The 26,244-nt window shown below is 39.8% G+C and overlaps 1 long non-coding RNA gene across 1 annotated transcript; it reads right to left on the bottom strand.

Annotated features, from left to right (window-relative positions):
• Nucleotides 1-149: 149 nt before the first annotated feature.
• Nucleotides 150-25,986, bottom strand: LOC116797367. The gene is made up of 4 exons (XR_004360632.1): nt 25,974-25,986; nt 15,460-15,464; nt 4,142-4,152; nt 150-249 (listed from the first exon to the last, which is right to left on the bottom strand). It is a non-coding gene; the product is annotated as an uncharacterized LOC116797367 (long non-coding RNA).
• Nucleotides 25,987-26,244: the final 258 nt, after the last annotated feature.

Genomic DNA, 26,244 nt, shown 5'->3' with positions numbered 1-26,244 from the left:
CATCTCTCATCCATGTTGGCCCAGATGGCTCATCCAAAATGGTAATATGGAAAGAGTCAACAAGAAGGAGTGACTTTCCAGCCAAATGGGTGAACTGTGGAATCCCAGGAAGTGTTCAAGTCCAGGCTAGATGGGGCTTTGAGCAACCAGTCTAGAGGAAGGTGTCAATGCCCATGGCAGCGGGGTTGGAATTAGGTGGTCTTTATGGTTCCTTCCAACCCAAACCATTCTATGATTCTATGAAGTGTACTACCAGGAGAAGGAAAACCTGATTTGGGCCCATTAGGTTCTGACTCTACTTTCTATAAGGTAGTCTGTCAATAAAGCTCATGAATAATCTTGGCTGTGAGTCAGAGATAATCATGTTGATTGACAAACCCAGTTAAATGCCCATGAAGTAAAATACACTGTAAGGCAGGTAAGGGTACTAATGGTTTATCTATTAGCATTTAGTATTTATATTAACTCCTAGTGGTAACAGACAGACAGCCTATGTCTATACTAGTAAATTAAAGAGTCCCATGGAGCATTGCTGGACACTAGAAGTCCATCATCTCTGCCATTTGATTATGGAACAGCTCCTGGAACATTTCTGGCCTGTGGCAAGAAACACATTCCTAAACATTTCCCCTAAAGTTAGTACAGCCCACTACCTACTCCCAACAGGCAGCCTGGATGCAGCCACCCCCTCTTTTTGAATGGAAAAGAGCTTAATAACAGGGAATCTGTGCCAGAGAAGGCTGTAGGCAGATTTTTAGTGCTAGAGGTGTTTTCAGCAGGAGTTTCAGTGTGCAAGGCGCTGCACAAACAATTAAGAGATTGTCTCTGAAGAGACAGAGTCTCTGTCCTTAAACAGGCTCCAGTTCCACTGTGTTCTGGTACCTGTTAATTTACTTATCGCTCTTCAAAATATAAATTTCATGTGCTGGATTTAAGTAATTGTCTATGCCTGCAAAACAGTGACACAGTGATGAGAGAAAATGAAAAAGAGGTCAATGCAATGTGTCCTTTTCAAAAGGAAAAGAGTGAAAATTCCAGATAAACAGAGATTACCTTAGAAGAACACAATTGCAGAGGCTGCCCCACATGCAATGCTGCCAGTAAGGATGGACAGCTTAAAACCACAGTCTGAATTACTCTTCTGTGCTGAACAGTGTGATTATTACATATGCAACAGAGCTTGTGGGCAGCATAGAGGAATCCTGGAAGTATTTTAAGTAGTGGTTTTCACAATTTATGACTGTGACAGATACACAGCTATTCAACAACACAGGGAAAGTGACCTTGTTAACTCTTTCATAAATACTTTCCAAGATTTTTTTGACAGAGAGAGGACTCTTTTCCCTAAGCCTTTATGAAGATTTGAGGTGAAAAATTTCTTAAGGGTAACAACACCAAAAAAGTACTTATTTTTACCTTGTGTATATGAATGAACATATTGAAACATATTTAAATCCAGGAGTGGAGTCTCAGTAAGGAACAGCACCCAGTAGTTTCCAAAACAGTCTTACTTTGAGAGGTAAATGCACATTCTGATTTTCAAGAGGGCTTTCACTGGCCTGCAGGGGCAAACTCTGATTTATAGAGCAGATGACTTGGTCCGTCACAGCTTCCTAGATGACTCTGGGGATCTCAAAGAGTCCCAGGGCTCAGAGACTACAGGCAGTATCACTCATCTTACAAGTGAAAAAGCATAACACAGCTCCACCTAAAGAGGGTCACTGAGGACATAAATAGTTGGATATAGAAGTGGAAGGGGAGAGGAGAAGGAGCACAGGACTTGGGAGCTGTCAAGGAAGGCTGTGTGTACTGTGAAGGGACTGCCCTGGTGTGGATTACCTGACCCAGATATCAGAGATGTCTCAAATCCTGTTTCTCGTATGAATCTGACCACATGTTTCCTTTTAAGACAGTACAATACGCAACTGTTGTATTCCTTCAAATTGCATAAATGTAAACCAGAAAAATCACAACAATATTAACTTTTTTTCCATTGGTTTATACTATTAGTCTCAGTCTAGTAATTAACAGGTCAACTTCTCACTTTTAACATCCACTTGTAGCTTTTCATCAGAAAAAACAACCATTTCTGGCAGTAGACGTTGGTCTGGTCTCTTTAATATCATTAGCAAGCATAGAAAGAGTTCATGGATTTGAAATTGTCTCTCTGAATGTGTCAAACAGTGCCCAGGATACCTCCTTAAATTAAAAAGATGAATGTCCTGAAGCATATGATAGACTCACTTCCCATGCTGTGAAGATGCAATCTTCACTCAGAGAGGAAGAGAATTTTGTTTTCTTTGTTATTGTTCCAAGTGACATAGTAACATCTATCTGAAAGCAGACAGTAATTGCGACTGATACGTATCAGGATAAGTAACATTATACAACAGGATTTGACAGAACACATGGGGAACAGAGTCATTTTGTTAAGAGCTGTGTGGTTACCAAAAAACGCATACAATAATTTAGGGACAGGATTCTTGTCTGACTCCATGTCCTTCCAGATAACTGTGTTACAGAACAGTTAGCTGCACCCAGAACCGTGCAGACTGTAGACTTCTTAATTCAAAGGCTGAACTTTAATGTTTTGCACAGTTGTCTTACATTAACCCCAAATATATTTGCCTGTGTAATTGCTTAATAAAATCAAATAGTTAAGTATCACTGTAAGGAGGGGTGTTGTACAACTAAGACATCTTGTTCTACCTGAAACAAAACTTTTCACTTCATTTTACTAATATTTTACCTACGTTTTATTTCATGTACTTAGTTTTATATTTTTTCCAATTTTCTAATTTTCATTTGTTTTAAACTGAAAAATTCAAAGGTTTCAATCTTCTCTAAATCTCTTTGTTTACTTAATCAGCTGAAAGTAATTCACAGATTTTAACTTTTAAATAATTTCTGTAGCTCTATGGCAAAGTATATTTTTTTGGGACAGATCCACAAGCCATCCTATGCAGTCCTATCCATGGCCCTGAGGGCTTTGGAGACAGTACTGCCTTACGGTATGTGAGATGGATGAGAGGTGGGAAGGACTTGGAGCAGCTGGTACCTCCTTGTTTGTGCCTAGACCATGAAATGTGCCTAGACCATGAAACAACAACCCCCAGGTATCATCATGGTGTTGCAGCCAGACTCATCCCTCTTGTGGTGTTTGGGCAAATTCTCCTTTCTGAGGAAAGAGCATGATGGTACATGTCTCTTCCCTCTCCTGATCGTCACTTTTATAAATGCCTACATTTCGCAATGAGTTCTGAATTATCTTCTAAAATTATACATGGCATTTCTCATCTGGCACTGATGTCATCATGGCATATGTTTACCATGGGAACCTGAAGAACACTCTGAACTTCTACAAGGGGAAAATCAGCTTATTTCACTTTTAATGTCAAACCTGCAGCAGTGTGGTGTCTGCAGGTGGCAGCCAGATGAAACAGATGCCTCTCTGTTTCCTACAGGCTTGGATGCAGCTCCTCAAGCTTCACCGGGACCTGATCACCTCGGGCAAACCAAGGAAGATCCAAATATCCCAAGGCTTTCTTTGCAGTCCGTCACTCAGCCCACCTACTGCCTGAAACTCCCTGGGGAGGGAGAAGGCAGGTCCAGACGTTCTTGTGCTTCTTCCTCCTGTCACTCTTCCTGAACCAGAAGGAAAATAGTGTTTAAAAACTCAAATATATATGAATGCTCAGCTACAACATTTTTACCTGAGTTGTCACAAGCCTGAACCAGGCTTCAAAAAGGACTTCAGTAGTCTCCCTACAGAAACAGCATCCTTTGAAATAAAAACATAGAAAACACTCTAGGTAGCAATTTTGGTATTTTACAATCATTTCAATCATCTGTTCTACATTAATTTTTTATGTCAAGTAGCTAGAAGTAGATAGTCCTGACAGATGGTAATGGTTCCCGAGACAAACTGGTCCCTCGAGTATTTCGTGCACTGGTCTGTGATTCTGTCTGACTTCTGGTACATTCAAAAGACTTAAATGAATGAGGAAAAAGCTGTTTTGGCATTTGCTTTTAACCTATTTCCTTGAAACAATAAAATTTTCTAGGGGTGGGGACAGACCCCTTTGTTCTGTGTTTATGCAGCATCTGTTTCAGTGGTGTCACATACATAAGGTGGCTCCACTGACTAATGATCTCACTTATTATTTGAGTTTGTTAAAGTTGTCATCTCTCAGTGCATTTTACATGCCTTGATATGGACTACACTGTTCTATTATCGTTTACTACTCCACCCATGGAGTAATAGCATATCACCTAATTTAAATAGGACTTTCTTAACCAAAGGGTGCCAAAATTTTAATGCAGAAATAGGGGATTAACCACATGAGGGAAAAAACAAGGTTTAAAGCACCAAAAGATCATTACAGATAATTTTAGGACTGCCAGAAGTGAAGAACTTCATAATAATAGTAAGTAAAGACACTTATACTTTCATGTTATGCAGTTACTCATGTAGCAACAAAGAATATGTTCCTAAATATAGTAAATAATCCTTGAGTAGGTTTCCAGTCCTGAAAGCTGACAAACACCTCCAGCTCCTTACATTCAAAAGTTATATGTTTCTATTCCTCACAAGAACTGACATGTTATGTCAAAATCATGGACAAAAAGGAAGAAAATAACACAACAGAATTCTAGTCTTCATGCTGTGAAAAATTTCTAAATTCTAGTTTTTAAGGAGTCTATCTGCAGTCACCTAAACAGGTCTTGTGTACACCAAAGGACTTTTCTGAATAAATTTCTACTTGGGGTCCAACTGTGGAAGTAGAGCTGCTTACAACTGTTTTAAATCTGTTTACTATTATTTGCAAATCACTTAAAAATTCCCAGGAGTCTCCCTCTAGGTAGAAGAATTCAGAACAACTGCTAGATCAGGTTTTTTGCAACATTTTTGAAGGAGCCAATGTACCTGCAGCAGTCTTCCAAATACATGATGAAAACCAATAATCTGGGTCAAAGGAGGCTTGCAAGAAGGCTGGAGGGACTTTTCACAAGGGCATGTAGTGATAGGACAAGGGGGAATGTCCTTAAGCGGAAAGAGGACAGGTTTAGATTAGGTATTAGGAAGAAATTCTTCACTGTGAGGGTGGTGAGGCCCAGGAACAGGTTGCCCAGAGAGGTCATGGACTCTCCATCCCTAGAAGTGTTCAAGATCAGACTGGATGGGGCTCTGAGTAACCTGGTCTAGTGGAAGGTTCCCTGCCCAGGGCAGGGGGAGTTGGAACTAGATGATCTTTAAGGTCTGTTCCAACCCAAACCATTCTATGATTCTATATCTCCTATTTTAATTAAAAGCTTCCTAATGATGGACAATCCAATAATCTTGGGAATTTTTTCTCTTGTTTGATTACCATCACTGTTAGAAATGTATTAATTATTTTCAGTTCAAACTTGTCTAGCTTCAATATTCAGGCTTCAAGTCCCATCAAACCTTTGCATGCTGGACTGAAAAGCCCTTTGTTTTCAAATAACTGCTCCCCATGTTCGTCACCATGGTATGGATGTGATCAATCCATATTGTAACCTTCCATGTATAAACAGATGAAGTGTGCAAGATATAGAATGTGCTCAGTATCCACTGATCACCCATTGTTAAGAGAGGTTTTAAAAAAAAACTGAACACAAATCCATCAATACCCTCAGTGAGCCCTGTGCTCCCTTGTTTGGTAGTTTGCCAAGAATGTGTTAACATACCTGCTTCCATATGAGCAATAACTCCTGTGATGGGAGTGTTTGAAATGTCCTGACAGGAAAGCTTGAACTGCAGCCAAAGGAAGCTTTCACTTCCAAAAGGCTGGGATTTGTGAGCTCCTGTGGTGGGTTTAGTCACACAGGGTGAGCCGTTCAGACTTGTCACCCATCAGATAATGAAAGCAAATGAGGAGTCCCAATCAGCACTGCGGACAACCACCAACATTTGGAGAAGAATCTACACTCCCTGCAAATTTCTGATGGGACTGGAGACAGGAGGTAGGTCCACAGTAAGGGTGTCAATTGGAAGCCCATTTCTAACTTGGACGTTTTGAAGCTACCAGGAAATGCAAATAGGCACGAAGCAAGTGCTTGATTTGTGTTACGGTCAACATTTGCATAACACGGTTACGCACGCCTGTGTGTATGGGTGTATAGCAAGCACATCTAATAGTCTGTAATTATGCCTTGGAAAATACACACACCAAGGAATTTCCAAAGAGTCTGACCTGGCAGAAAATGCAGTCCCAGGAAATCTGCAGCAGTTTGCTGAGACAAATCCAATGTACAGTGGAGCTACATGAGTAAGAACTGGATCGGTCGGATAAATCTGATGGGACTCTGCTTTTTCCCATGTTGAACATGTGCACAATAACCTCTTGGCACAAGTACAAATTTTAAATTTGGTTTCCACAAATATACCCCTATGCAACATTGACATTGGTTTTCAAAAATGTCTCTGCCAGCAAAAATCAGCTGCTAAAATGTTCCTGGAAAGTAAACATAAAGTGGCACAATCTTTAAACAAAAGGGAATTAAAAAAACCCTGGACCTGGCAATAACCACCTTTACACAAGATACTGAGATGGTCTCACAAAAAAAATTCAAAATTATATTTGATCTCTTTTGAAGTTTTATCAGCTTTTCAAAGTGAAAAAAAAAAAAGACTGATTCTCTGTTTATATATATCTACTTTTTACAAAGGTACGTGGGGATAGGACAAGGGGTACTGCTTCAAAGTGAAAGAGAGTAGGTTTAGATCAGATGTTAGGAAGAAATTCTTTACTCAGAGTGAGGTAAGCACTGGAAAAGGTTGTCCACAGAAGTTGTGGATGACCTGTCCCTGGAAGAGTTCAAGGGCAGGTTGGATGGGGCTTTGAGCAACCAGGTCCAATGGAAGAAGTTGCTGTCCATGGCAGAGAAGTTGGAACTTGATGATCTTTAAGATCCCTTCAATCCCAAACCATTCTATGATTCTATATTATTTCTTAAAAGCATGAAAATACCCATTTATTAAAGCTGTAGTAAAATATTCTACCACTGAGGTGACTGCTCCATAAATGCCTGTCACTATTGACTTCAGTTCTGCTTCTGCACAAGTCCTTGGGTTATACAAGAATTTAAAAAAACACAGCATTAGTCACTTTCTGCTGATATTGAACTAGGTTCTCTATTAGAATAAGGAAACAATATCACCCTTGAATCTGTGGGTTTTTTTATTTTTTGCTCCACTTTAGAGTTTTGATGTAGAATCATTTCAAGTCCCCTTCTGCACCCTAAGGTACCCCCACATTGCTGTCTTTCTCTCATGCTTTCCAGCCAGCCAGATTTTACATCTATCAGGACTTCTGATTTCTCAAGCCTTCTTCAATTTGACAGAATTTTGTTTAAGTCTGTGGTCTTTTTCCTGATCCTTTATTTATGATATTTCATCCCAGATACAAGTGAATTTGCTGTAATGCAATAGATAGACATCTTACAGGTTCTTCTACATCTGAGAGTAAGTGGCTATTTTCACATTTTTCACCTTAGAAAGTATAGATATTAAGGTATCTCTAATGTAGGTAAACCCAGTGACTAGAGAGAGGAAGGAAGGAGCTTGTTCTCTTGGACGTGCAGCAGTGTTGCAGCAAATGGGAGAGAAGACACACACACAAACCACCCCACAATCAGTGATATGCATGATGTAGGAGGGACAGCTCAGCTCTCTGAAGGATAGAGTGTTAGGTGGGGGGCTGGGGACCAGTGATCTGATCCACAACAGCAGCTGTCTTCATTATCTGTGGGCTTCTTCTTTACTGCAGCTGGCTCCAAGGAAGACTTGCATGCCAAAATGACCGATGAGAGAAGACCCCATCTTCCTTTCCCCCATGAAAAGGGGTTGAAACAATTTGCAGTGTGCCATCAGCTAATGAGGAGAGAATAACCGCCTTGAATCATTAAATGAAAATATTATGCTGACTTTATAATATCTGAGTTTTGAGGAGAAAAAAGCTGAAGGCAACGATCATTTGATGTACTGCCCTTGTCTTGGAAACATTACATTTCCACTCATCAGAAGACATCTCTTTTTTTTCTTTTCCAGAACAGACAGACTACAAAACATTATTCCAGTGCTCTAATGATACATATTTTTCCAGATTATTCACACAAGGACTACCATGACTCCCTTCTTTTGTAGTTCAATTCTGTCACGTCTACCATTATGCTCTTCTTTTTGCTCTGTCCCAGCTTTACGGTGTTGCTAAACTTGTGTATGAGTCTGCAAAATATTCCTGTCTGATGAATACTGAGCTACTTACATTATTTTTATGTTAAAACTCATTCAATTTGAACAGAACAGTGACTGTGGATATAAGCATCCTTTTGTTTAATGAGCCAACACTAGGCCTTTATATATTTAGATCCTCTGTGTTTAAAGAATGAAAGAGAAGCATATCATGACAGACGATCTTGACTTCTTCAGGGATAGGGGACTCCGAAAGATTAATTTGATACAGAGTACAACATTCATTACAGCATGAACTACACCTTTTCAGTCTTTGGTTTGGCAAAGTTGGAGGAATTAATTTATTTTTAATCCTCATTATATGTTTTAGACATCTAGCACTAAATGACACTTCCTTCCCATGACAACTGCACAGGAATAATTAAACATGCCAGAAAATACACAGATACAAGTTCACAAATGCATTGAAAACAAATGGACTAACAGTTGTTTTCACCGTTAATATAAACTCTTACTTCATGATGTGATAAGGTGACATGCTGCTTCCTCACTGTGCTTCTCTCACTGTAAATTTTTTTTACTATGGATCTTGTGTATCAAAAATACCTTTAGCTGATTGTCATGTAACAAAATGGCATTTGTTGTTGTTATTGTAAAGCCTATTATTTTCATATTAGACACCTATTCTTCAAGATCAGGTGAGCTTCAGCATGAAGAGGAATTCCCAGAATACACATCACCAGACGAAAATATGCGAAGAACTTTGGGGTTTGGTAAGTCTGGTATACTCTACACACAGACAGAAATAGGAGAAGCCATTTGCAAAGAAGGTATCCCATTGCCTGGAAGGGTTTGTTAGCACATTTCATGTCGACGTGAAACTGTGATTCACCTTCATTAGCTTGAGCCCAGAGGGCAACTCAGCGTTGCTGAACTGCAGTGGTGTTATCCATGTAGGGATATGTGTCTGCATTGCACAAAGGTGTGACTTGCTAGACTAGAAACCACAGGCTATGACAGGCCAAACTCTCAGGTTATATCTCATTCTAATCAAAAGTATGATGGAAGTGCATGCAGACATACCCAACCGAGCTTTCAACACTTTCATTTGCCTTCAGAATAACACCCAGCCCACGTTCTGGGACATTTGGATAGACCTTCCCTCCAAAGTCTCAAGAGCAAGACTTTTCCTGTAAAATTTACAGTAGGAGGTGCAATATGTCTTTCCTGGAAAATCTCCAGCAAAAATGTGCAGACTCAAAAGATTAAAGATCACAGATAGGCTCATGGATGCAAATATGAACCTCTCAAAAATGTGATACTGCTCCTAATAAGTTCAGACTCACCTCTAGTTCAGATGAAAGCTTCACCTTAGGATGTTTATCCAAATTACATTCCAGTGACAGTTATTCAATGTCATAAGAGTTTTGCATTTACCTTTTATATTAAAAATGAGCAAATATCCCTTTTGCATATACCTTTTATGTTAGAAAGGATCTTCAAGATAACACTGATAACCACTGCAGCACCAGTTCAAAGCCCAGCTGACAGCCTACATACAAACACAGAAGACCTGTAGTCTTTTGAAAATAAATGGCAGTGTAAACAGACAAGGCAAACGCAATTGTGGAAGGAGAACATTAGCAAAGATGTGACCTGCAGGGCCATATTGGACAATTCAGGAACAGAGAAGGTAAGAGTCTATGAATAAAATCCGTTGAAGTCAAAGAACTTTACCAGAGAGTTCAATGAAGTCAGGATTTTAGCCCAGATGGACCTAAAAGAGATGGAGTGTCCAGTATTCACTCCACTCTTTCAAAGCTGAGGAGCCTAATGGCTTTAGAATTTATTTGTTTTTCATGCCTGAGTAGGCAAACCAGAAGATATGTCAGCAGATGACACTAAAAGAGACATCAAGCCAATTGATGTATAGGAATGGGTGAAAGTCAATGTTCATTTCTACTTTGCTGCCCACAACTATACCATTCAAGATTCTCAGTCAGCAAGTCCATAAAACCACCAACTCAGTGTTCAGCATGACCAACTGAAAATGATAACTTCTTCAGCTCCAAGAACATTTAAGGACCTTTTATCTTGCTACTTATATTTGAAGTTTTAGGATTGATGTGAGCTATATTTTCAAGTTATTTTTCATTAAAAAAAAGAAAACTGAACCATATTTAGAAATGTGATGCTATTACCTCCTGTAGAATTTCATCCTGCTGGCCTTGAAGGAGAAACTAAAGTGTCACAAAGGGGAGAAATGACAACTGCACTGGTGAGGCAGAGGAGTAAGTAAAGTAGTAACAGCAGTGGAGGGTTCTACATTGAATAGAAATAGTACAGGAATATCACAGGTTTGGTTTTGGCACCAGGAGCTATTCAGGAGTTCTATGATGTCTTAAGGCTGAATCAGCTGTCCAGGTGAGCAACCAGGTCCTTCTGCCCAAACACCTTTCCTAATCCTCTTTCTTTATTGAAATACTTGAATTGGTTCAAGTTTTCCAAGAAAACTCAAAACAACTTCACATATTATTTAGAGATTTTTACTTTTCTTGTTTTTTGTGGGAAACAAGACTTATGTGAATTTTTGAATGCATTTTGATGATTGACAATTCCATGATTATGATTTTGTCTAGCTTCACCCAAATATGATATCCAGGTGAGTTCTTAATGGAAAAAACTCTTTACAAGAGGCCTGTAAAAGAGGCCTCAATACAACATGTATTGAAGTTGCACGTAGCCTGGAAAACCACTTTTTCGGTCCACCAACATCAGAGGGATGTAGAATTTATTTCAGCTTGTTTCTTAAAGAAGTGTTGGCTGCTCAGTCATCCATGTAGGTTTTGACCATCTGTAAAACCTGTTGTCTCTTCCAGAACAAACAAAAAGGAGAAGGAAGTATCATGGCTCAATCAAAGGCCTCTTTGTTGGTCTGTTCCTTGCGGAACTCTGAACTACCGTCTTCCCTGTGTTCCAGTCAGAAGCTAAAATGCCCAACTGTGGGACACACAGCTTTTCCCATTTGAGTTCACTTGCAGAATGAAAGGGCAAAATTAGCATCTCCATGAGCCTTCTGAGACCTAAGAAACATGGACAATGCAAAACATTGTCACATGGTAACAGAAATGAAGTATTTGTCTACTCAGATATCGCTGTATTCCACAGTGCAGCAATTTCACTCAGGATCAGGTGCCCCAGGCTATGTGGTTGCTGTGTAAAAAGCAACTCCACACCTTATGAAAGCATGTAACCCCGTATTACAAATGGGAAATTATTACACAATAATTATATACCCTTGCAAGACCTGATTGCTGGTACCTACCATTCCAAAATATATCTTCTAAGATTGGTATCAAGTAGTTCACACTGTAACAGTCTCTCAAACTGTGCCCTCCTTTTAAAATCTGCAACATGGCAATTTTCACTGGCCCTCCTTCATAGACTGTCTTTGAAGGATCTCAAAGCATCCGCAGAAGAAGAGCCTAATGCCTACAAACTGACCATGAAAAGGGTGCAAAGAAGGACACAGCTGAGGCTTCAAAGATCTACCTCCTTCAAAGATCTACCTTCTCTTTAATCTCTAACATTGAAAAATACTTCTGTTTGAGCCTTCTTAGGTAAGTCTGTCCTCCAGGACCGAGAATTATCTTTTATTACACTACATTTCTAGTACCTAACTCAACAGAGTCCTAAACTCAATCCTACACACAGTTGTTATTGTGCTACAGATAAAGAATAGCAACAAGCTCTCTGTTATTTGGAGCTGCACCTATTTATGTCAAACAGGGGCTCATCATCACCAGCCGATTAAAGTGTGTTGCTGCTAATCAGAGGCAATGAAGCTGTTGAGGGAGTAGTGCTGACATGGGGAAAGAAAGTGATTAAATATCATTAGCCATACTTTTATGATATCAGAACAGGCTCTCTTTCTAAGCCAGGTTAACTCCCACTTTCTCCCTGATGCACTGGAGGATATTTTCTGAAGGATTCAGCCATATGGCTTTCATTCATTATAACTCTTCCTCCTTGTGTGAGCACTTTTCTTACCAGTCTGATATATCTAGTCAAGACACGCAAAAGCAACTGGCACATTTTCTCCATGCACAGTCTATTTCAAAATACTTCAAAGAATTTTGAATTCTTATTAATGTCGTGAAGGGGGAGGTTGATGATGTTTTTTCATTTAATGAGCTGGACTTAGTCTGATTTTCCAAAGGTTGAGGAAGGAGTGACATTTGAGGCATTTGCTATTATTGTGTCCTAGCATTTTATTAATGAGATCCTCTAAGAAACATGGACTGCAGCTCAAAGGATCCAGCCAGGGTCAGGGTCTCATCCTAAACACCATATTCACAGAGTAATTACAGTCCCCATCCTTTAAAAATGACAATGGAGGGCCAAAAAAAAAAATCACTAGAGGGAAGAGGTTTAACACAGTAAAGCATATTTTGTAGTTATACAGCACCTCAGAGGCCTACTACAAACCAAATCAATGTCATGAACAAAAGAGAGTTCACTCAGTTCTCCCATGTAGCACAATGGGATGGCTTTTCTCAAACCTAAACCAACTCCATGCCACTTGTAGGTGGAATAACTGGATTCCAACCAAGTACCAGGTTGGCAGCACTGTTGGTACTGTGTTTGCAGGAGGTCTTGAGGGCAGACTACTGTCTTCTTCAGATTGTTGTGTTGATAAAAAGCATCACTTAACCATTACATCTGTGCTTGCTCTTCTTGGTATTTAACAACACATAATCCAATTATTTCATACATAAGGATCTGAGCATATACTATATTTAATGGAATAGGTGTTACATTTGACAGTCATATGTGAGCCTTAAGTTCCCATTTGCTCAGTCCCTACATTATTCATTTCTTTGCAATCTGTATCAGGTCTTGTGTTAAAAGAGCATGATGATTGGGAGCAATAAAATCTCACCAAGGAGATCAAGTTAGCAGTAAATAAAAAGCCAAGACAGGAGCTGAAGACAGTGATTAATTTTGGCAATGTAATGAAATGGCACTGAATAAAGGAGCCTGTAAACACATTCTCAGATTTTTCCAGCCTTCGTGCCTTGTGTTTTCTTTTCTAATTTGTTAGGATATTTTCTAAATGTTGTGGTGTATCCTACCAGTGTTAGTATCCTCTCAGCTATTGTTGCCTGAGGTCTGATAGGGATTTGTTAGTGTTATTCATCAGATATCTGCATCTAATGAATACTATGAATGCAAATGGACACATCCTCACTGAAATGAGGTTAACTTTATTATAAAGTCAGAGAAACTCTGTTGATTTACATCAGCTGATAATCAGAGACAGTGAATTCCCATGTAACTCAAATCATCAGGAAACTCTGGCAGCCCCTTCCAGATACTTGCCTGGTCCAGCTGCCTTGACATCATGATGTGGTGAAATGTTATTTTCCTCATGCACAACAAGTGGCTTTACAGAACACAAATGAATTTTCCATATCCACCCTTCAAGCACCAGGTTGCATGAGAGATCAAAACACTTTAAGCTTTAAAAGACCCCACATTTCTGTTTTGTAGGGTAAGAATCCACTCTCACACAAGAACTGGGTGTGTAAGTATACCAAAATTAAATCCAAAGCAGCATAATTAATCTTTCACTGCACACCATTCTGTACCAGGCAGCACCGTTTTATTTTTAACATTTTTAGGCAAGACAGAACTCTAATAATAGATGCTACAAGAACTGCTGGAATGTGAACTCCCTGTATAACCTCCACCTTTGTGCCCTGTCTTTAAGCTTTCTCCCAGCTCAGCCATGATGCCTTTAGAAACCTCTGCCCCACTAGGCAGAGATTGACTTATTACTCCTACAAATTGTACACATAGGTTAGCATATGTGAAAACATGCCCTTGCTACTATTAATTCATCTGCCCTGAACGTTCCACTCCTGCTTCACCCACTCACTTTTCAGATTAAAAGTGCATTGGGGGAAGGGAAAATATTATCTCTCAGGGGCAGACTAAAGGGGGAAGGAGCCAAAGGATGCTGCAACCTCACCCCAGACTGCCTGGGGGACGGACTATGTCTATTCTAGCCTTGTGGCTGAAAACTACTCCCACCCTCCCTATCTAACCCGCCTGTTTCATATGTCTGTATGGTCTATTCTAATGATGGAGATCTGTCATCAGAATGTTAACACTTATAATTGCTCTCTTTTTTTTGTCTTTTCTCTTTTTCTTTTTTTTTTTTTTTTGGGGGGGGGAGAGTGTTTAGTAGCCAGAAATAATTACAGTGCTGGTTTTGAGAATATTTATAGTTCTAGCTATAGCCTTTGCTGCCACAGTGGATTTTTTATGACACTTCCTTAGCTAAGCCAAAAACTTGTGAGGCTATTATGGCCCTTGACCAAGCAGACAACATCCTGGATTTGTGTTTTTGTTTGTTCCATACTGTTGAAAGTCATGCTTTACAAAGTAAGAGAATACAAAGGTTAGAGTAGTGATGGTCATATTTTTGGTTAAAAAAAAGTGGTCATTTCAAAGGTTTCACTCCTGGAAGAAAAACACATTTATAATCTCTGAAATATATCTCATATTTTCAGTAGCTGGAATCTTCAAGATGCAGCATGGGCATTTGGGTCTGAATCTTTCATCAGTGGAGCTGTGCCATCAGACCTGGGACCCTTCTAACAGTGACCATGACCTGCCATCCAGGTAGAGAAAACGCTCATGGGGAGCATTAAAACAGTCAGATCAGATCAGACCAGAGACATTTTGTCAGCAATGACCAGTATCAAAGATCCTTCAGAAATTCTTCCACATCATGACAACTTATTCTCCTTATACATCTTGGTCCTCCTGCAAGCAGTTTTCGGCACCAAGGAAATCATTGAAACTGTCTTGGGTAGGTAGAGCTAGGATGGCACAGAACTACTGTTAAATTTATGCCACATAACACAAAATTCCAATAACATTTCTTATCTCCTTATTCTATATGAGCTTGACATTCAGGCATGGTTTGCCAACAGTTACAATAGAATCCTCACAGCTTTTGAAAGCATTCCTACCTACTGCCTAGCACTGTCAATTCTGTTTGTGCTGGAATCTCCACAGGTTTGGATTTTTCTTGTCTTGAGTAAAATTTGTAGCTTTTGATTCAGTTTGGCACAATAAAAGTGAGTATTTCAGTTAAATAACCCCCCAAGGTGCAAATTCAAAATCAAGTTAACACGGCATAATAAGTTTCCAAGTGTCAGCTGAACCACAATGACTGCCCACATATTCAATCACAGCCTTGGGCAAAGGTGCAGCAGCTTATTAAAATAGAAGAAGTTTAACTGCATAGTCTGAGACCACAATAAACCTTCAGAGGAAAACAACAGTGTGAGACAAGAGTCCCAGCACAAACCCCTGAGTGATTAGTCAGTGGATGTACACATGATTTTAACATAGAAATCACATCCCCTCCAGGCTTTTTCATTATCATTGTTATTTTTCCCAGAAGAGAGTCGATTATTTTAGAGTCAATTGAAAAATGGGATATAGAAGTAGAAGTATGTTATTTTTACCATCAACTTTAATATTACTTTATAGTTGTCTACACCTGTAGATACTACTGTGTATGCCGTACATAAACAAGCCAAAAAAAACCCAAAAAAGCCACAGTCCTTCCTCTGAACCACGTACAGTTTAATACAAAGAGCAGCAAGCAACTCCAATCTGCATCTTTTCTGGCAAGCACTGCAGAAAGATGTTACAGAGAAAGGAAGGGGAAAACAGAAATCATGAACAAAGCTGCCAAAATCCAGTACCAGACTCCATTCTATATTTGAGAACCCCCTGACCAAGGCAGACCAACTGTGAAAAATATGGTACAGAGGTGGCTCTCTGGCAGGTTTAGAGGGCCATATTTATCTCTAGGCTGATGGGAAGGCGAGGGTAGGAAGTCGGTACTACCAGATCTTGTTTACTCAAAACATCGGCTTTGACAGAGGAGGATATTGTGTTCTGTAGGATGCAGGGGAAAGAGAAAGATGAAGGGGTGCTGCCATTGGAGCTTGGGAAATAATTTAGAAACAAAGGGATTTATTTAGTCACGCCTACTTCATAATTTTTTACCATGCCTCCCCTCACCCTCTGTCTTTCAATGAATCACAGTGACACAGTGTGACACTCCTGGACCACAAACCTGGAAGAATTGATCCCTGAACAAATGAGATTCCTTCAAACAGAACTTGCAACCAAAAGGGGCATTTTAGTGATGTTCATATTGAAACAGAATAATCAACATGCCTTCAATGATTTGTCCCACAGAAACTCAGGAGAAATCCAGGTCCGGACTCAGTCTGGCAAGAGTCTTCCTCAATGCTGTTCACCATAGATGCTGATCCAGTGTTCAAGGAAGTTCAGTGTCTACATGCCCTCTTGCCTCAACAGTTCCTCATCTATCTACTTTTTCTTACTGTCTGAAATAGATGGATAAATCCATCTAATCTGTCTATTGTATTTTTAATGCACCCATTACTGAAGGATTTATTCTAGGCAATATGGCTTGTCTGTCTATGTGCTATTATCTGATCTAACATCCGGAGGCAAAAGTTTTATTAGTCTGAATATAGCCAAGGCTGAGCACACTGTGGTTTCACTCAACTTACTCTTTTCCTCTGGGATGTATTTGCAGTGACATTTCCCTTCTGATTACCATCGTCAAGGAAAGACCTATTGTTTAAACAACAGCTGTAAAAAAATATAGGAGTATTATAATTGAATGTCACCCCAGGATTATGTGCAGGTGCAAAAAGTGTTGTGGCTTTTTCATCATTCTTTATGAACCAAGCTTCCTAAGTTGGCCATCGGAACTCAGTCCCTGCATCCTTGAATACAGAGGAAGGGAAGATGACTTGCCTCAACAGGCCAGAGACTTCTGATTTGGACAAGATGCTGAGACTTCAGAGGGATCTAGATGTCACTCCATGCCCTTGTAAAACAAGTACCTCTCCAGCTCTCTCGTAGGCGCCCTTTAGGTACTGAAAGATGCTATAAGATCTTCTCAGAGCCTTCTCTTCTCCAAACTGAACAGCCCCAACTCTCCCAGTCTGTCTTCACAGCAGAGGTACTCTAGCCCCCCGAATATTTTTGTGGCCCTCTTTCTCATGAGCCAACACCCTCAAGCCCTTCTTCCCAGGGTTAGTCTCAATCCATTCTCCACCCAGCCTGTATTTGTGCTTGAGACTGCCCTGACCTAAGTGCAGGATCTTGCACTTGACTTTGCTGAACTTCATGATCTTCATGGGTCCCACTACTCACACCTGTCCAGGTCCCTCTGGATGGCATCCCTTCCCTCCAGTGAGTCAACTGTACCACACAGGTTGGTGGTATCCATAAACTTGCTGAGGGTGCCCTCGATCCCACTGGCTATGTCACCAACAGAGATGTCAAACAGCACTGGTCCCAGTACTGACCCCCGAGGATGCCTCTCACCACTGGTCTCCACCTGGACACTGAACCATAAGCCACAGCTCTTTGAGTGCAGCCATCCAGCCCATTCCTTATCCACTGAGTGGTCCATCTGTCAAATCCATATCTCTTCAATTCAGAGACAAGGATGTTGTGTGAGACAGTGTCAAATGCTTTGCACAAATCCAGGTAGATGGTGTCTCGAAGGCCACCAGATTTGTCAGGCACAATTCGGTCTGAATCTTTCAAGCACAGTTTGGCTGTCACCAATCACCTCCTTATTTTCCGTGTTCCTTGTCATAGTTTCCAGGAGGATCAGCTCCATGGTCTTGTATGGGTATCAAGGTAAGACTGAATGGCCTGTAATTCCCCGTGCCTTACTTATTTCCTTTTTTAAAATTGGGGGGTTATACTTATAATTTATTTACCTATATACTTTTCATAGCTACAAAGTCATTCATTAAACTTCCCAGTGTTGGCCTTGTACCTTGCCAGATTTCTTTATTCTGAAGTCCATAAATCCAGGGTGCCTTCTCTTTATCAAACACATAAACCACTTCCACTCACTGCTTTTGAGACCTGCAGCAAAACCAAAAGAATTCATCTAGAGACAGCAGATAGGATGGTATATGAAGTGTTCATCAAAGAGGGTTAAGGTGTGGAAACAGAGGTAGAAGTTAGCATTATTTACATCTTCAGCGATGTCCAGTACATTGCCTACTTGAGAGCAGCTGCGTTAAGCTCTCTAATGTCTAAGTGGCAACTGGGATATGTTTACACAAAATTGCAGTATTAACCAAACAAGCCCTCTGCTTCCTCTTCTTCTTCCTCCTTTAAGAAGGGAAGCCTGAGCTAGTGCCAATTTCTTTTGGAATTCATAAAAGAAACAAAGCAGTTCTGAGGCTGAAATTTCTAGAAGTTGTGTGACATTTCTATTGGCAAACCAGGGCAGGACACCAGGGATCATGCTCAGCGTAGCAGGGATTTCTTCTTAAATATTTAGTTCCTTTCTTAGGACTTGAAATAGTTCCATCAATCCAACCCTGATATTGGAACATTCTTAAAACTTACTACATAACAATCTTAGATTTTTGTTTTGAGTGGCTGTCAATTTATCCAAGATGGAGGTGCAAGGCACCTGCACCTTAAAACACTTGTCACAGCATCCTACAAAACCAAGGTGTTCTCACCCCCAGCTTCTGAGAACTTCTTGCTTAGTCTTTAGCAATGAGTCTAAGCTTCATCTGCTTTTTTGTCCAATTCAAAGTCATGACAGAGTGGTTTCAATGTGATTATTTTCCAAGGAGTTCAAAAATTTTTCAGAGTTCACATCAAAGTCCATGGAAAGAGCAGATTGTACAATCAGATTAAATGGTATAAAAGCCCCTTCTGGCCTTAAAATTTGCATTTGCCAGAAATTGTCAGCTGTAAGTCAAATATCACAACAGAACTGTTCAGGTGAAGACTAGAAGTGAATTTGTAAGTCATCAAGGTAGACAAGTCAGGGGTTTATATAAAATAAAATTAATTGTAAAGTTGGTCCAGAAGGTGACCAACTGCATGACTTGTGAGGGAACACCTCGGGTCATGTGCTTGCCCATTGCTCTTTCTGTCTAAGAGGGAATTTAATCCAAAACTAGTCAAGCAATGTAAATAGTGTGTAAAATAAGCAAGTTGTAGAATGGTACCTATGGTTAATAGGAATATACAAACACACAAGGATGGAGTTCCAGGCTAAAGAATGAAAGGAAGCACACATAAAAATTTCTGTCCTGTTACTTTGAGTTGAGCTATATTTAAAACAACTGGTGACACTATTCATCATCAGGAAGAATCAGGAGATGGGTTAATGGAGGAAATTAATGTCGATCAGGCAAAGGCCAGGGGTTTCCTTTTGCTTAAGCACAGCTGAGAAAATATCATGGTAATGTTATCTTTCATACAAGCAAACAGCTCTGAGAGTGACCGACTCTTCATTCAGAAACCAGCTGCCTGTGGAAGCTATCTGTCTGTCTGCAGATTTTCTATGCACTTTAGTACTTCCCAGTGTAAATTAAGGATGTTTAAATCAATAATAATACTGATATTATCACAAGAAGTGACAAAACTATGTTTTTCAACTAAATAAGTTAAACTTGCATAGAAACAGCTACGCTATATTACTTGTAGGAATTAGAACAAACGGCAGCTCTGTCTGGTGCTTTTGCTAAGTCTCGTGATAGGCATCTTTACCCAGCTGAGAGAAAGGCAGGCTTCCTTGAGTTAATCTCATGCTCAAAGGATAAAGATCCCAAAAGAAACCCTGCCAGAAACAGCCACAATTGTCACAGGAATAGAGGAGACGTACAGAAGTTGCTACAAAGGCTGTGTTTTGCTTAAGATTTTAGGCACAGGAATGTAATCTTTGAAGAAAACATCTCTCTTGGAAGTAAACAGTCAAAACAAAGATAGCCATAATAATAAAAATGTCTTTGACTGTGCTAATTTGCAGATGCTGGTAAAGACAAATCTATTTTCAGGAAAGGGAGGTGACAAAAGAAGGGCATGGAAAACCTTTCATGTGGAAAGAGATTGAAATGAACACGTGCATGAGAAAGGAAAAGAACAAAGGGCACTCAACCAAATTAAAAGGTAGGACATGCAAAACCACTCAGGGAACTACCACTTTTCATACCATGGGCAGTCAAACCGTGGGATCCAAGCTTGCAAGTTTTCCTTGAGACCTAAAATGCAAAGGCCGCACTTGATTGGACATTTATATGACTAGCAATAATAATTGGAATTACATAATACTGAGGAGTAGTGAATTTTGGAAAGACTATTAAATGCCCTATTTTGGGGATGAAGCTGATCTCTTCTTTAGCAGCAGACAAGTTCTCTGTGTCTTCATTTTTGTAGCACAGGTTGAGAATGCAGATTATTTCACACTGGCCTACTGAAAGGGTTTTCCATAGCTACCTTGACTATAAAGCATTTTGGACTAATCACTACCACTGTGCAAATATTTTTTGATTCACTAGCACTTCTGAAGCCATTACAGAAGTAATTTTTTTTCAACCATCTTCCAATCCAAATTTATTCTGGTACCAAGCAGCTTTTTCTAACAAAATCTAAGAACTTCTAAGAATTTCTCAATGAGAAATCAATTCAATTCAAGAGAAATAAAAGCAATTTGAAAATGTCACCCAAAAAATAGTATTAAAAAAATCATATTTTCTTAGTTTGTTATAGTCTGCAACTCAGAAAAGTTGAGAGAAGTTGGAGAACAGTTTGGCACTTCCCAAATAATATGCTTTTTTCTGGACTTCTTGCTAGCTGCAGAAAAAGAAAACCTTGCATCTGATCCCAGATGTGAACAACTATATTTCAGTCCATCTGTAAGGAACCTTTGAAGAGCTGCATGAGCTCAAAAATATGAAAAGAAAAATGCATGACTATGGAGCAGCACAGATCTCTGTCCTGTGCCTATACCAGGGGCAAAAAAAAAGTCATCTGCTGACCAACAAATCCGGTAATTCATCATCTAGTCTCCTACTAGCACTAATCTACTGAAGAATTAACTTTCCTGTGCTGTATACAACCTTTCCAGGCTGCCATGGAGATGACATCTGGGATGTCAAAGTTTAGCTTATTGGGATCCTGTAGTGTCAGAGACAGTTGCTTGGTTGGTTGGTTGTTTTTTAGCTGAGATCATTGCATGGCTCTGGGAAAAACAGTTCATAGAGCAGGGATTTGGACTGGGCAAAGTTAGGGAATATTTTTAGAATTAGCATCTTTTGTGCCCAGTGATATTCATCATATATTATTAGCTCCATTAAACCTTAAGAAAGAAAACAGAAGAGCGTCTCTACATGTATAGCATAGAGTGAACTTTTTTCTGATTGTTTGGATTTTATTAGTGCAGAAGACAGAGTAGTCTCTCCATGCTTGAAGTGTTAAGCAGCACCCAAAAACTTTGAGCCTATGCATCAAAACTGCCTTCACAATCCTTCGTGTGCTTTAAGGTACAGTCTTCATTTGCAAGAACCTTTTTAACCAGTTCATTTCATATCAAAGACATACAACAAAACTAGCAGGCCTGTTAGTGCTGGTTGAATTGTATCAGTTTTTCTGATCCTTCTTGCCTAAACTGAATATAAATAAGTAGAATTATACCATAGTTTTTTCTGCTTCATTTTTTACCCTGAGTTTTGGCATCCAGTAGAATACCATCTAACAATATCCAAAAAACATAAAACCTATGAATTACACTGTTCAAAATAAAAAAAGTTATTATTTCCTTTAGTGAGATGCTACTACATATATGAATTTATATGTATATATAAACTTATCCTCACACACATTTATATAGTAATCTTCCTTCACAAAAAAAAAAAAAATTAACCATTTCATTTTTGATGATAAACAAAAATTAGGTCAAACTCATTAGCTGCTATCAGACGTGCAAGGGCTGATTCCTACTGCTACTCCTCAATTAAAACCGTGTACGTTATCAGTTCCCAGGTTATAAGTGGGTCTTTTTCCGTTTCCACATACCAGCTCTCTTTGCTACCCCAAGCAGGTAAGCACGTTGCCACCAATGGTGGAAAGGACTTTATTTCCTCTGTCTTATTTAGCCAGTAAACTCTTTGACTCCTTCACTCAGCAGCCAAGCACAACCCTGACCCAGTGCTGCAGTGCCAAGAGGGGAGCCAAGGTGTAAGCAGAAGAGAACTGAGTAGACCTGGTATGCACTGGGTTAGCACAGACTGATGCCTATGGGACCCTTCCCTGTCATTTCATTGCCCATCCTGGTCATACGTCTTTTGAGGCAGGCAGGAATGGTTTTGCATAAGCTCAGGGAATGTTTGAGGCATCTGGTGAATAATAGTGACAGCAGAGTAATTTCAGAAAACTTGCAGCTTCAGAATTTTTTTTTCAAATTTAGTTCCTTTTTTAAAAGTAGATTTGTAAGATTAGTCCTAGGTTTAGTCTCTCTATATTATTCAAGAGAACATACTTCTGGTGATTGCTCCTAGGTAATCGTTATAATTCTCTGAACATCAAATGCCTTGGCTCAACCCAGTAATAAAATTAAATTCAACATGTGTCACCAGAATATACCTTTGAAAATAAACAACAGGGTTGAAGATTTAATGTATTCTTTACAGCATTGAATACTAGTGCTTTAGAGATTTAACTATTAGTTTGAACATATTAAAAATATTGAAGTGGTGTCCTTGGAGTGAGAAGGGAAAAGGCAGATATCATTACCTTTTTGGAATCACTCCTGAAAATCCGTGAGGTTTTGTCTTTCAAGTGTCAAAGAGGTTTTTGGAAATGGCTGGTCTCATGGCAGAAACCACAGCTTTGGAAGGAGCAGAATCCCTGAGTCCCCTGGTAGCAGTTCCCACTGAACCAACCAAGTGCTCACCAAAGCAAAGTGTGCTTATGAACAGGGCACGGATGCAGAAAGCTGCAGTCACCTCCAACCACACCAGATAAGGGCTCACTGGGAAGCTTTACTGGGCCTCATATCACTCACGTGTTTCTGAAAAGGATGGCTCCTAGAAAATGGATTAAGGTGCTTCTTGATAACATCTCTTCCCCCATTTCATCTCTGCCCTGAAGGCATTATAGATATGCAGTGTTTTTGCTCTTTTACAAAAAGCAGTTGTGCAACCAAATTTCTGCTTTACTATTTGGAAGAAGCATTTGGCTGTGACTAGGTTACAGCCAGGGTGTGTGTGGTGAGGGCAGTAAAAGTGTGGTACAGAAAAGGTTTATGATGGAATTAATGTGGTGGAAAGGCGGGATGAGCAATTTTTTTTGCAGCCTTGTACAGATGCTAACATCATCTGGTTTTAAATACGGCGCACATGCTTTATCCTCTTCTACTTCTGTATTTGCTTTAGTTGCATCAAATACGTGTTATTAAGGCCACGATTATGCTTGATGATGTCAGATAAAGCATTGGTGTGTCATTGCTTCTAAATCTGTCTGCCTTTTAGTAACTGGGTATCAGGTGTACTGGACCAATTTGAGGGCCCTCTTGAGCCCTGCCTGTCCTCCTCACAGATCCAACATCACTCTCAGTATCAAAATACTGTATTAAGAACAATGTACAAAAGGAAGCCTGACCCAAGAAGGTTCTTTATCAAGAAGATTCTTTATCAGGAGATGTGCACATCAGGATTCCCAGATAGCACTCTTATTGGCAGCTATTTCTGCAAGGCTAAAGCTGAAAGACAGTAGAGCAAGTTATGTAGGTACACAAGAGGAAGAGAAAAAAAATCAAACTAAACCAACATTAGAGATGGTGTTTTCCAAGTTTGTGAAGACCCTTTGTGAACTCTGGATGTCTCAAACCAAAGGAATCTGTGTCCGCTTCAGGGGACTTGCAGCAGTGCCTGCTTAACCTGATGTGCACATGACTTGGAGTTACCTCTCGTGGGAAATAAAAGGTAAACCATCCCAACTTATGTAGCTGGTGAAGGATCATAATCCCATCTTATGGATCAGGCACATGGGCTGGGAAGGTTGTGATGAGCAGCTAGAGGGCTGCCTTACTCTCACCAGGAACAGCCATTTTTCCAGGGGACATTGGATGGTGCCGCTTGTTAAAATATCTGTACTCCAGTACCTCAGTAATGACTGACAGGTACGAAAATTGTGAATGGTCATTCCTTACCCATCAGCCTTAAAATACATATTTTTCTTTAAAAACTGATTTAAGCTGTTTAGAAGCACTAGGCGTATTTAGAAGCACTAGGTGTAAACATAGGTTTAAGTAGTTTAAGTCATATTTTAATTTGAATCTATTTTCTGCAAGAACTTGTGTTATATTTTTGCTTGTTTTATGCATCAATTAGACTTGAGGTGAGGAAAAATTACAAACTCTTGCTAAATTTCTCTGTTACAGAGCTCAGTTCAGTGCTCAGCTCAGCTATGTCTGAACTGTATGACAAAGACAGCAGCATTCAAGTCCTCTGATAAAGGGTATTTCATCTGTCAACGAAGGGAGGGAAATCTTAATTTTTAAAAGGCTGTCTTTTCCTCACTCCACCTGATTCATCATCTTGCTATACTCTGCTTAATAATAAGACTATTTTCTATAGAAAGCAGAAGCAGCATTATTATATTTTTGTCAAAACCCAATCATTTTTTTTATTATTACATAAGCTTCAGCTGCCCATTTGAAACATCTCTGCAGAGAGCAGATATCTGTTATAATTCACTATAACACCAGGTAATTCCTATTCAGAATATGTGATTTATAGCTAAGAGATCTGACAGCCTGTTGGACTAGGAAGAATCCAGACTAAATTCAGCAGAGGTTGTGCAAATTGTTAACTTATGGGACCGTTTCCTCCTCTATTTCTCCCTATTCAGTTATTACTTTCTTTTATTTTTTCTCTTATTGCTGCGACCTTCCCTCTTTCTTATTGTAAGCTCCTTAAATCAGGGATCAAGTCTTCCTAGCAGTAAAGAGAGTGCCTGACCCGTCAACACCCGGACTCACCATGAGTCTATTCAATGCTATCAAAATCATGGAGCTGTAATACCACCCCCTGCCACCCCAGTAGTGTATGTTATTAAAAGCTTTCAAAATGTCTTAAAAAGGAACAAAGGGAGGAACGGACCACAGAAACCCACCACAGACTGCCCATTAGGCTGGCTTGGAATACACTAGTACTCTAGAGTGCAATAGCCATTGAGCCTTCTTTGCCTCCTGTAAGAAGAAAAAGGCAGTACTTCATCCTGAAGACAACCCAGTGCAAGAAACACTCCTCAGAAAGTCCACACGCACTAAAGTGATTTGTTTCAGCTGCCACCCATGACTGCTTTTGCTAGAACAAGGGCATGTTCTCCACTTCTACAAATGGGTCTGACTCATCACAGGCATCAAAACACAATGAGTAAGTAACATTCAAAAAAAGAAAAAATCCAAAGCCTACGTTTACATATATTGCACTCACTGAACTGTGCTCACTTATCTGTGCACTGACCAAGATCCTTTTTTCTGCAGTAGGCACGGGGGCAAAGGGATAACATAGCAGAGAAGGGCAGGTCAGAGCTAAACTCCAGCAGGTGCTTTGAATGCAGTGAAAATGAAAACTCCTTGCAAGACTGGGCTAATTTACCAGAACCCTCTTTTAGTAGACTACCAAAACATCTATTCCAAAAATATTGACCTGTTCTGCCCCAGTGCTCTGGAACAATATATCTTCAGTCATTTTTTAAGAATTTGTAACATGTGGGAAGTTTTTCTTTGTTTGTCCTGTTCTGATGCTTTCAATCAGATTCATAATGCCTCATTTTAGGGAGGAAAAAAAACCAAAACCAAAAAAACCCAGCCCACAGAGAATGTATTTAATGGAACTAAAAGGAAACTTTTGCAAAATTGCCCTGAGAAAACTTCAGAATACTCAGTTTTACTCCTGTTTGGAATGAGACAAACCCTGTAGGTCATTCCTGAAAAAAATCCCTTCTCAGCCATACTACCAGGCACAGTGGACATCACTCCAGTTAGGCAGGAGTCACTGGATAAAGGACGTGAATTCACACCCTGGATTTCTTCATCTCTTTCAGCCATCAGCAGAATTACAGCCACA

This window comes from Chiroxiphia lanceolata, chromosome 1 (genome assembly GCF_009829145.1).
Source record: "Chiroxiphia lanceolata isolate bChiLan1 chromosome 1, bChiLan1.pri, whole genome shotgun sequence".
Classification (NCBI taxonomy): domain Eukaryota; kingdom Metazoa; phylum Chordata; class Aves; order Passeriformes; family Pipridae; genus Chiroxiphia; species Chiroxiphia lanceolata.
This window is presented reverse-complemented; position numbering and strand designations above follow the sequence as displayed.